Source organism: Trematomus bernacchii, unplaced genomic scaffold (genome assembly GCF_902827165.1).
Source record: "Trematomus bernacchii unplaced genomic scaffold, fTreBer1.1, whole genome shotgun sequence".
NCBI classification, from domain to species: Eukaryota; Metazoa; Chordata; class Actinopteri; order Perciformes; family Nototheniidae; genus Trematomus; species Trematomus bernacchii.
The window spans coordinates 3,253,422-3,265,774 of NW_022987573.1; the positions used below are offsets into that span (position 1 = coordinate 3,253,422).

Here is a 12,353-nt window from a genome sequence, read left to right on the forward strand (position 1 = left end):
ACACACACACACACACACACACACACACACACACACACACACACACACACACACACACACACACACACACACACACACACACACACACACACACACACACACACACACACACACACACACACACACACACACACACACACACACACACACACACACACACACACACACACACTTCCTTCAGTCTAATTCCTGAAGGTCCTAAAATAAGTAATATGATTTCTGTTTGCATATTATCAAAGAGCTTTTATATCTTTTGAAAAGCAATGTCAATTTCTCAACCTTTTCTTTTCTTAATCAATAAAGCGAGTCCTTTATCTTTTGCAATAGGAAACATCAAACGGGTCTTTTATGTTTACCTTACATTTTAAAAGTAAACCTTATTCAGCTATACAATTCATCGTATAGTGAGGGCAAAAAGAAAATAACCGAGAAATATTAAATTGACACTTGAAGTGAAAAGTATATTTTATGGCGGTGAAATTCAGCTTGTTTCAGTGATACTTGGAAAGCAAGGCCACTGGCTGAGGAAGACTCTTTACTTCCACATTTTGATTGATTTTTGCTGAACACACTTGGATTTTGCCAAGATGTTTTCATGTTTAGTACCTATCACTGAGTGTTGTGTGATGCAGCAGCAGCTCGAAGCTTTTTCTATTATAAATAAATGTATGCCCTCTGAGTGTAGTCTGGTTTGATCAGAGACATTTTCTGGGGATGTTACAAAACCAGTGAGAAGAGCATGACACAATTCAAAGGAAGAAATGAAGAGCTTAAACCAAACTGACTTATTCCTGTCAGTTCCAACAGTACCACGAACGCACATGATGAGAATACAATTGCCCTTTTATAAAAAACAAGCTAACATCTGATATATATCTCAAAACCATCGAACAGAAAACATGCACGAGACAGTTATTTAAAATGTGACCCTCATTGCATGCAGAATGTTGTATAAACAGCATCAGAATCTGTACAGTAGCTTCACCTTTTGTTGACTGCAGTGGCAAAGCAAAGCCTCCACGTCTCCACTCTCTCCTTCTTATTTCCCACAACATGTGGCCTCAGATAAGTAATGTAATCTTGGAAAAGGTTACGTCTCTAAAACAAGGCAATCATATTAAAAGCTAATGGATACATAAAATCAAGAGCTCATAGGCGATGATTAATCAACTGCTGAAATGCACTGTGTTTAAATCAGTTTAGACTGAATTAATCCCCAACCAGCCACTGTTCCTGTCCTCTGGGCAATTTAGTGAGAAAATACAATTAGGGCCTATGAGTTACACCTCACTGGTTCATCTCACCTCTGTGTTACTCCACTCTTCCAAAGCGTGCTTTTATGACTCAGTTTGCACCTGCCACACTCAGCACTGACATGATTACAAAAATATATATATTTATCAAATAACGTGCTGGAACCTTTGAAGCAATGCATGTAGGGTAAAGTGTAGCGTGTGTCCAAATTGAATGGATTAAGCTGAAAATATGTTTTATTTTATGGGCCTTTCATGTCCATATCTTGTCACTCAGGTTATGACAGTCTCTGCTGAGGGAAATAATTGAAACTATTCTTCGGAAGCATGTAAAAGACAAGAACTCTATTTTATAATGCTCTGGGCTCTGTTCTTGCTTCTTCTTCTTCTTCTTTTTTTTTGCATATACAGCATAGTTGAGAGCCGACGAAATTCTCAGAGTTCTTCTAATCTGAGTTGAACAAACTCTCGCTATATAAAGCCACATTTCACCCTTACTTTCTCATTACCCGCACCAGAGATCCGGGCCTTACTGCACGTGCAGAGCTCTGCCCCCAGACAGGCTTTATGAATCTTTGATCGCACCCATTTGTGACCATATGTGTGTGTGAGTGTGTGTACACTTTCAGTAAAGTTACAGGGCTGTATAAGTGCATTGAGTTGCCCAGGGAGAAGAGGCATTCTACATAAATCCTGCACTATATATCCTCACAGCAGCCTCAAAGTGGCTGACCATGGCAGATGCCTACAGTCAGTGGCCGTTGCAAATGATGTGTCTGAAATCAAATTCAACTTCCATTTGTAATCAATAGGATTTGAGCTCCACAACAGTTCATCTTTTTATCAATGGCAGTTTTTGAGCTGTCCTTGAGAACCAATAGACTATGGTTTAAATACTTTGTATATATCAGTTAGAAATCATTTGTATGATAATTCTTAAGAAAAGTCATTTATTTCAAGTTGAAAGGAAAACAAAACTACTAAAAAGACTGGAAAAATAATAAAGGGATAACTGAAGAGGGAATCGGAGAGCACAGTCAAGGCTGCACATTTCTTAAATGTGTTATTTTTTGTAATACAAAATTCATATCTAGTCTTAACCTTGATGCAGATATTCAGGAAATTACACAGCTTTTCTCTGAAGAAATGAACAGCGCAGCCACTGTGGTTTTGTCATTTAAATGTATCAACACCTTTAAAGATTGGACTAAACTGCACGTGTAGTAATTAATAGACAGTAATTCTATAGTTGAGTGTCTTTACAATATGTTCGGAGTGATGCGGAGAGTCTGCTGCTTTTATATTGTACTTTATGTGCAGTAAAAAGGTCCCGATTCTACAAGGCTCAAATCTGAGCCAAAATAAAGTCTGGAAATTAATATGAGTATAACTTAATCCGTCTTGAAGCCGAGGATGGTTTGAATGTTTTCCAGGAGATGATTTGTTAAAGAATGAATGGCAGCCAGACAGTCTGGCATTCACAGTATCACAAATGCTTAAATTCTGAACTGTAAATGAACGTCTCCACTTCAATGAATCACCTCTCCGCTCCCGCTGCATATTTCTTTGCATGTCTTCCTCGAGCGCACTCCTTTCATCGCTCTAAAAACTACACGATGTGTCATACAAGTTTTCATCTGAGGGATTTTAGAGCTGGATAGGGCAGTGCCTGAAGTACGACTGTGTGTGTGTTTGTGCAGGTTTGTGTGTTTATTGGTTGCTACTTCTCTGTAGATGTCTTTCTGGAAGAGTGTGTGCCTGAGTGTGTACTCATTCTGTCATTCTAGTTCATGTTCTCTCAGAAGGCCAATGAGTGAAGCGAAACCACTCAGAGAAACAAATAGTCCCTCTGTTCTGAGTGTGAAGTGGTCATAAAGAGAGAGGGCCGAGTGAAAAACAAACAGAAGAAAGAGAGAGAGAGAAAGTACAGATTGTACCCAGTGTTTAAAGTGAACCTCCTCTCTCCCTACATCTCCTGTTTCCATGATCTATCTATCTGCTTTTATATTTTTCACCTGAACAGTCTGCCCCTTTCGCCGTTGCCTCCTGCCCTCATTTGCCTTTTCAGGGAAAAACATGCCAAAGTGTGACAGTGGAAATCATTTCAGTATCACTGAATATACCACCGAAGTCTACAGCAGTTTGCTGAGGAAGGATCCATGGAATCCATGTATCCTTAAGAAAACCCAATAACTCAGCAGCAGCATGCTTTGAAACACACGGATAATAGCATGCAATGTTGAGTTAGGAGGTTTCTGCCTCGGCTTAGGGTTTAGCCGCGCTGCTGTTATTACTGTGGTCACTCCCTTTGTACAGGGATCTATATTCAAATATTGGGGATTTGCGGGTATTGATGTTTTTAACCCCGTTCTGCTGACTTGTTAGAATTCAAAATAGCATTCCTGGGTAATGGCGAGGCAGTGATGCGGAAGCAGAGTTTATGGATACTGTTTGAATGTCAAACTAAGAAAACCACAAGCGCAGCACAAGAGACTGAAACTACAGAGCGGGGGGGGAGATGCCGGATTCATACAGTGAGAACGGGAGTCAGCGTGAAAGAAAGTAAAGACACGGAGACAGTCGGAAAGAAAGATTGAGCCGATGAACGGAGCATTGTTGTGTCTGAGCTTCATAGGCATATCAGCCTGACTCATGCAAATCAATGTGGTTGTCAGCGTCTGAGACACGGACACAATGGTCCTTTTATGCTGGCTAAAGCTCGGCACCCGTCTTGATCGCTACAGGGCAATAATTATCGAGCATATCCAGCCAATACGCCGCGTGTCTCTGGTTACAGAAACTGTCAGCCCAACATTAAAATGACAGTGGCTCGATAATACATCAAAATGTAGCTTTGCTCCATCTTTGTGGGCACTACTCCCGCTTTCTCATTGAGAGCTATTTGAATTCTCTCCGAGCTTGGCTAAACAGCAGCAAATGAATTCAGTAGGTGTTGATGTGTGGCGGGTACTGCATGTAATAATCCATATTAAAATTCCTTAATTAGAGTCTAATTAGAGAGGCACTAAAGTCTACTCAAAACTGTAATGCAGTCGTCTCTGAGTAAAGTAAGCAGAAGTCTAACTTTTTTTCCCATGAGGCTCTTGAAAATAGAAGAGAAGGTGCTTTCACCACGCTGCCATGGCATCAACAGCTCAGCTCTTAGATCAAGTTTTACTTTGAATGTTTCAGAGCTAGAGGTGAGTTCTCAGTTTTAAGAAGACTTCCAGCTTTGTTCTGTTTCATGAAGGGAGACTGCAGCCATCAAGAGCCGAGCCGAAGACTGATGTAGGCTGACCCTGGGTCACAGCCATCTGTCTATCTGCCATCACTTCAGTGTTCTGGGACTATCAAAATAAAAAGATTTATGACAGATATATTATATTTAAAGGTGTTATAATCAGTCCTAAAAGCTAGGGATGATCACAGGCCATCCAGGTGTTTGTGAGGAAGTGTTTTCTTTGCCTTTTAAATGCATCATTAGCACAACGCATCACAGTTACACCATGCACACAGGTGCCATATCCTCCTTGTGAAAAGATACATTTTCCTTCCAAAATAAATGTGAATGAGTGACGATGGCAGGGTTCTGGCTGTGCGGACTGTACACCTCATATACCACTCAGCACTGTTTCATCCTGTCAGCAGTAAAGCGCTAACACCTTTTGTACCGTGTCCCAGTTTTGAGCCATTTGCATAAACGGCCATCTTAAATTATTCACAGCTGCTGTCTTTGCTTTTCTAACTAATTACATGTTGAGCTGTGTTTTCTTTCCACCATTTAGACAAGACAAGACAATCCCAACTCAAACAGCAACACACACTTCCAGGCACATGGATCATACATGCATGTGATGTGTGTGCATCTTCAGCAACACATCGACAAACAATGGTCTTTGTGGACATAATATTTTTCACATGAACATTTGTCTTACATTGCGACAGTTCCTTAACTGCGTACTAATCAATGTTATATTGTTCCAGTTAGAATGTTGATTGTCCCAGATTCAATCCTATATATTGTGAATAAATCAACTTATTCACTTTTGGAATTGTTTTAAAATCCACAGCAATGTTGTGTCTTATAACAAATATGAAGGACTGAAACACTTAAAAAAAAAAAACGTATGGGGAAGCTTCATAATCCTGGAAGGGCTCAACTCCTGACAAACCTACACTGAGGTTGGATGAAATAAATAATATTAAGTTAAGTTTTATTTAAACTTAATATTATTTCTTTCAACTAACCTAATACAGTTATGTGACATTTGTTGACATAATACATTTAATTAAAGTCAACGATTTAGTGTTTTCAGTGTAGAGTCTGAACACCTTTGATGTATGCTTGATAAAGGTCAGGATATATATATGTATGTATATATATAAACACATATCACTATTTAGGAGTTACATTCAGACAGACCTGAACATTTGACAGACAAGGTTTTAAACTCAATGTATTAGTTTGTGTATGTGTTGATAACAGCGTTAAAGCATGACTGCAGTTTTAAATATGTTTGTCTTCTACCAACATGTAAAGCTCACCACCAGAGAACCTGCTGATTCTCTTGTGTAAATATTCTAGCCCCAGGTCTTAATTAACAATAGTGCATTTATAGCAACTCCGCCATGGCTGTGCCCATTTGCATCTTAACACCTCACTAAATTAAAAACATGCGGCTACGCGTACGTTTGTGACTCTGAAGGCAATTTGCAGTAAGCTTAGTAAATCAACCCAGGAGTCTTGAGTGAATACAAACACAGACGCACATTTCCTGCCTCTAATAGCTCACAGAAACAGAAAAGCAAACTGGTAAACACATAAAATGTTTGGTTCTTAAACATGGCTTGTAAATATTTAATTATACAAATATTTACATTATGGTGGTCAATCAAAGTGGTCTACTGCTACAGTACTGTACATGCCAATTTAGCCTTCTCTCTAAAATCTCAGTTTGACTCCCTAGTCACTTATTTTTAAATTCAACCAATCTGAGTGCAATAGTTGAACTAGACATAACTTTACATTTCCTTAATTACTATTAGGTCCTCCTCTTCCCTCAGAGCAAATACTGATTTATACTTCCATTAAAAATCATTAGTTATCTCGTCCTTCCTTCCCTCCTTCCTTCTTATTTTCTTTCCTGTCCGTGTCCCTTGAGCCCGTGTGTAATTGAGTATGTGTGCATGCGTTATAGATTTCTTATATTATATTCTGTATTATGCATATAGTGATGTGTCAGCGACAAATGTAATGCTGAAGGGCATTCTTCGTCATCTCCTGGAAGGCACAGATAAGTGCTGCCAAGAAGATAATCACACTGTTGTTTCAGAGGCAACACACACACACACACACACACACACACACACACACCACACACACACACACACACACACACACACACACACACACACACACACACACACACACACACACACACACACACACACACACACACACACACACAACACACACACACACACACACACACACACACACACCACACAACACACACACACCACCACACACACACACACACACACAACACACACACACACACCTGTTGGAAGGTTTGTATATTTTTCCACACCACCAGAAAGCCCTAATCTAATCTGGGGTGAGTTCCTCTAATAAATAACTGTAAATGTGAGATTCACATCCGGAGTTAGCAGCTTTTAATATCTCTCCATTTACTGCAAATATCCATTTTCTCCCCTGCTTTCTCTTCACATCATACACTGATGCAAGCAGATATCTGTGAGACGCTTTTCTGGTCTTTCCTCACAGAACTCTAATTTCTGACTCTTACAATTCTGCGAAAATACCAAGGATTCCATCTTGTTATTTTGAGACTACACAACATGAAAGTCAGTTAACAATTGTAGAAAATACAACTTGTATTTACAGTGTTATTTTAAGTTTCTATACGCTTATTACGAAATGGAGCCCCCTCATTTCACCTCGTTTCCTCTACCTCACTCAGTTTCTTACCTAGGGGGCAGTTTTGCTGTTTTAGCTATTTCCACATTAACATATTCGATTACCCGCTTACCTGCTTTGTTATGCAGGAGCCAAGCACTGGTATTAAATATTAAACTTAAATGCCAAGGAGAGAAGATATGTCACCTTTTTAACTGTATAAACGCACGTACATTTTCTTTTTAAAAGGCACTTTGAATCTATATATATATATAACAGCAGAATAAGGGGCAGTTACAAGATGTGAGTGAAAGCAGAGCGTTAAGTCACCTCCATAAATCATACTGTTTACTATTGAATGGCATATCTCATTCATCAGTCTGAACCCATCAGTTGATATAAAATATGTCTGGGCCTGATGATGGAGCTGCTGATGTCTGAGGCAACAATAACCTTGTGTGACGGAGTATGAGTGAGTGGGTAATGTGTTTGGACAGGCCTGTGGGCCCTGATGGTTACAGTCCATGGCAGGTAGGCTGTTCCTTTCCAAATTGCATCTTGGTTTGGTACACAATGTACATTTCTTCAAAAGATAATACAACTGACACTGATATGATACCGAACAAAATAACACCTATTTCTTCGAGGCATTTTCTAAACTTGTGCACAATTTATTGATTTTACTTGCTGGCAGTTGTTTTTTTTTCTTTCCAATGATGCTTTGCAAAGGGATGTGGCCTTGAGGTTTGACCAGCAGAATCTTCCATTACAGAAGGACTCTGGGCATACTGTCACATGGTTACACAAAGATCTTTTTACTCCACAATGTGTTGCCAACTCCTACAGCCCCTCTGTTGTCCTTGTGTCACAGCTTTGGTGAGAAATATGCTGTTTATGTGGAAGGCTCAAGACATCTGCTGTGACTGCCAGACTAGCAGACTGAAAAGGAGGGTAGCACGCGATGACAAACCATCACGCCTTCTGAACAGTCACATGATCATAATACTTAATAGTCTTACTCAATTAGTCTCACAGAAGATTGTAACCCACAGTTCTAGGACTATCTTCGGTATACTCAGTTGTGACTGACAGCTTTGCAGGACAGCTGATGTTGCGACTTGTCATTGTTTGCTTTGAGTGTTAGCCGGAGCAAAGCCCTTGAGACTGCCGGTTATCCCTCTTGGACACACACACACACACACACACACACACACACACACACACACACACACACACACACACACACACACACACACACACACACACACACACACACACACACACACACACACACACACACACACACACACACACACACACACACACACACACCACACACACACACACACACACACACACACACACACACACACACACACACACACACACACACACACACACACACACACACACACACACACACACACACACACACACACACACACACACACACACACACACACACACACACACACACACACACACACACACACACACACACACACACACACACACACACACACACACACACACACGTACATTTTACAGTGTTAACCCACCTTGTTTCCCCAATGGCCAAGTATTACATATTATTTTTTTATTAACAAACTAAGTAAATATAATTAACATATGTACTAAAACAAGATGATCTACAGAAGCGACTAGATTGCAAATATCAACACTATCAAAATAAACACAATTATTGTTGTATTTTTTAATCATTCCATTGTACACTTCCAACAAAAAAAGAAGATGATATGCTCCCTTCTAACACTTAGTAATATTAATGGCCTCCCACATACGTAGATCATCCGATTGTTACTGCGGGCTCGGCTTTCAAAAGCTTCATATTTTACATTAAATGGACTTTGCCGCTGCACAGTTTGTGATCAGCAGGATGCTGATAATAACTTTATGATCTTCATTTTCACAAAGCCATGATTCTGATGCAAATATTAGTAATGTTTCCCCAACATCTTGGCGTGTTCTTTGTTTTTCTTCTTTTTGAGCATTTCAAAGTCCAGTTAACTTTCCTGTGAGAATTCTATCAATATTTCATCAATGCCCACATGCCTCTCATATTTTCAACAGGTTGATTGTTTTTTCCAGTTGAATTTTTGAGCAGAGCCGTTTGTTTTGCAGAATTGCTTTGCCTCAGTTTTGACAAGATTCTTTTAACCCCACCACTTTTGTAGGTTTCCCTCAGTTGAGTCATTGTGTTTTCCATTCCTTCACATAAGTAGCACTTCATTAATGGCTAATATGTTTTTTGGAACGTGGCGTATCACAATCCCCAGCAAACAAGCGGTCATCTTGCAATGTATTATGCAAAATCGAAGCATGTCAAATGCATTTTTTGAACCTTATAATGTAACGATTATTCATTCAAGAAATAAAAGGATTGATAAAACCTGACCTTTAGCAGAAACATGGCTTAAATTGCTGAATCTCAACAGTGATTTCCACAGTGAGCACACAGTAAAAGAGAACAAATTGAAAATAAAACCTAAATTGTTAATACCCCTTGTCCCCGAGCTAATGACCATGCTGAATGTGGTTACTCCGGGGAGTCTTTCTAACCTTTACTCCTCCCTAAGTAATACCTCCAACACAAGCTACTTCCAACTCCGTAATCTAAATGTAATTGGAGGGGGAGCACCACTTCCTTAGCAGGGAATAGTCTCCATAGCTAGTATCTTCAAATTAAACCCTCTGCATATCTGATCAGTATTGCTTCGAATGCAGCTTGGGCTCAGGAGGCTGTAAAAGTATGCGTGGGATCTGTTTGGCATTTTACTTTCACCTGCACTAATATACATCTTGGTGGGGAGGATTACATTTGCAACTGATTAAATTGCATCAGGCCAAGAGCCGGCGAACTGAGATTTATCTTTTTCTCCCAACAATTTGTGCAACAATTTCCCTCATAATATAAACCTCCTGCCAACATTGTTTTGTGTTTGTTTAGTCCTAGGATTTGTTCGTAATGAAAAAGTGTATGATTTTTCCGATACAAACTATCAGAGAATATGATAGAATGCATTTAATAACCTTCAACCTGTTTTCAAAGACTCACTTGAGTTCAATTTAATTAAAATAACGGAAATAAGAAGTGCGAAATAGCTGACATAACTGCCTTATTGTTCGTAAAAGAAAAGTGTATGGTGCAAAACAACAACCTGTGCACCCCAGCATTTACCATGAAATAAAGATGAGTGCGGTGCAGACTCATCGAGGTCGGAAAAGGTGATGAAGATGTGAACTGTAGCAGACTCAAACAGCGGATAAGAGGCCATTTAAGGCGTTTTGGTTTTTATCAGAAAACAGCCTGACATTTGTAGCATCTTAAATAAAGATTCTGCAAAACCGTTGTCATAGCACCACAGCTAATGTACAAACATGTGAGAGCGTGTGACTCTCTTAAAGCAGGTGCTCAGATCCTCCTGCAGTGGGGAGGTTTGTAGGAGCTGGAGATAAAAGCAAGGGGAGCGCGATGGGTGAATACCAAATAGTTAGTAAATGCAAACTCAGGCTGGGTACGGCTCTGTTACTAAAATACCTTCTAGATCATAACAGTGTGGATGCTTTCTGCAATTTCATGAGAAACACCTCTGTTGTTTGCTGTGATTCACACACACATGCAAAGACACAACTAGTGTATGTAGGACGCCACACATTTGGATACTTTAGACAATGTCATCATAACAGGGGATATAGAGGGAATGGGATTGTCAGTATATGCAGCTATTAATTGCTGCTTACAAGCTGTCGGTGTGTATTTTCAGAAACTACATCCATCCCTTATTGCTACTAACACATAGATACGGGGCCTGTCAAAACAAGCCACAACAAAGCCTTGAAATCTGCCTGACTCAGCCGATGAAGTACCTAACAACCTAAGCTACGATTTCCCTCAACAAGTTCTCTCCCCAGTCCAAAATCAATGGCTGTCATGACTTTACACTGTAGTTAGCATTGACATTTCTTGGCACTTAGTTCGCCATTTCCCTTAGGGAGCTTAATGACATAGGAGACAGAAAAAAGCAAAGACAGACGAGAGGGGCAGCAAAGGAGGCTGGGAGATAAGGCCTAGGATTTTAAATGAGTACAAAATACTTGGAATCTTACCTGTGTTCCAGAAAGTCAACAAGATGGAGGAGGACATGTAAAAGAAAAGAGTTTGTGTTAGGAATACATCACAGATTACAATAAAAAAAACACATTCAAGTATGCATTCACTTGAAATTCATTATAAATACGGGTATGCTTCGGCTTTGGCATTCTTTCTCTACTGGCAGCTGAAAGTTGGCAGCATCAATATTGCAAGAGTTTAAGTCCTGTGCTTTCACTGTTCTTGTTCTCACTAACTTTCTTCCTTTCTCTTTAAAACACAGATATGCACACACACAAAGATATGTAAGTGGGACTGGTCTCACACCTCTCAAATGTTCACTCCACAGAGGCTTTCCTCCAACAAAATATCTCCACATCCCTTTGCACAAAAAGCCATGCACCAAAACAGCATTAAGTACTGCTGTGAATAATTTATAATCTGTGATTGTAAAACTCTAGCATAGTGTGTGTATTGTTACTTTCTATCATGACAGATTTTTGGGTTGCCCCATTAGCTGGCAGTGGACAGACTGTGATTTACATTGTGCAGCCAAGCAGCACTATTCTCAAGCCTGGACAGAGGGCTAATGGAGGCACACACGCAGCTTTTATTAGCTGTGAAATCCAATGGCATCAAATATTAAACACTTCATTATGGAGCACTGCTTGTCTTGTTCCACCGAACAGCCACTTAAACCCACAACAGCCAGGAGAAAATAAAGAGAAGGGGGAATATGCGATGACGGCAGTAATTACTGGAAATCTATTTTATAAGATAGGTTTGTCACGGGAAATTGAAATGTGTGTGTTTGCGTATGTGTTTGCGTTGCATCCATGTGCACGTGCCAATTTGTCTGCTTGTACTCATCAGCGTGTCAGCTTGCAACAAGCATAACGTTGTTTGTTAATAATTAATCCTTATATACGAAAACAACAATAGTTTTCTCAGAGGACAGAGTGTGTTTAATAAAATGAAATGGCCCCATTACATCTGACATCATAGCCTGTTAAAGCCGGACTTAGCAGCTTATGCCCAGCACAGTGGGCAGTGTTAGGGAGGGGTGGCG

The 12,353-nt window shown here is 39.9% G+C and overlaps 1 protein-coding gene across 1 annotated transcript in view; it reads right to left on the reverse strand.

The window, feature by feature from the left end:
- LOC117479386 (cadherin-4-like) overlaps positions 1-12,353 on the reverse strand; it is a gene marked incomplete in the record, with an annotated part of 211,729 nt that overhangs the window by 145,401 nt on the left and 53,975 nt on the right.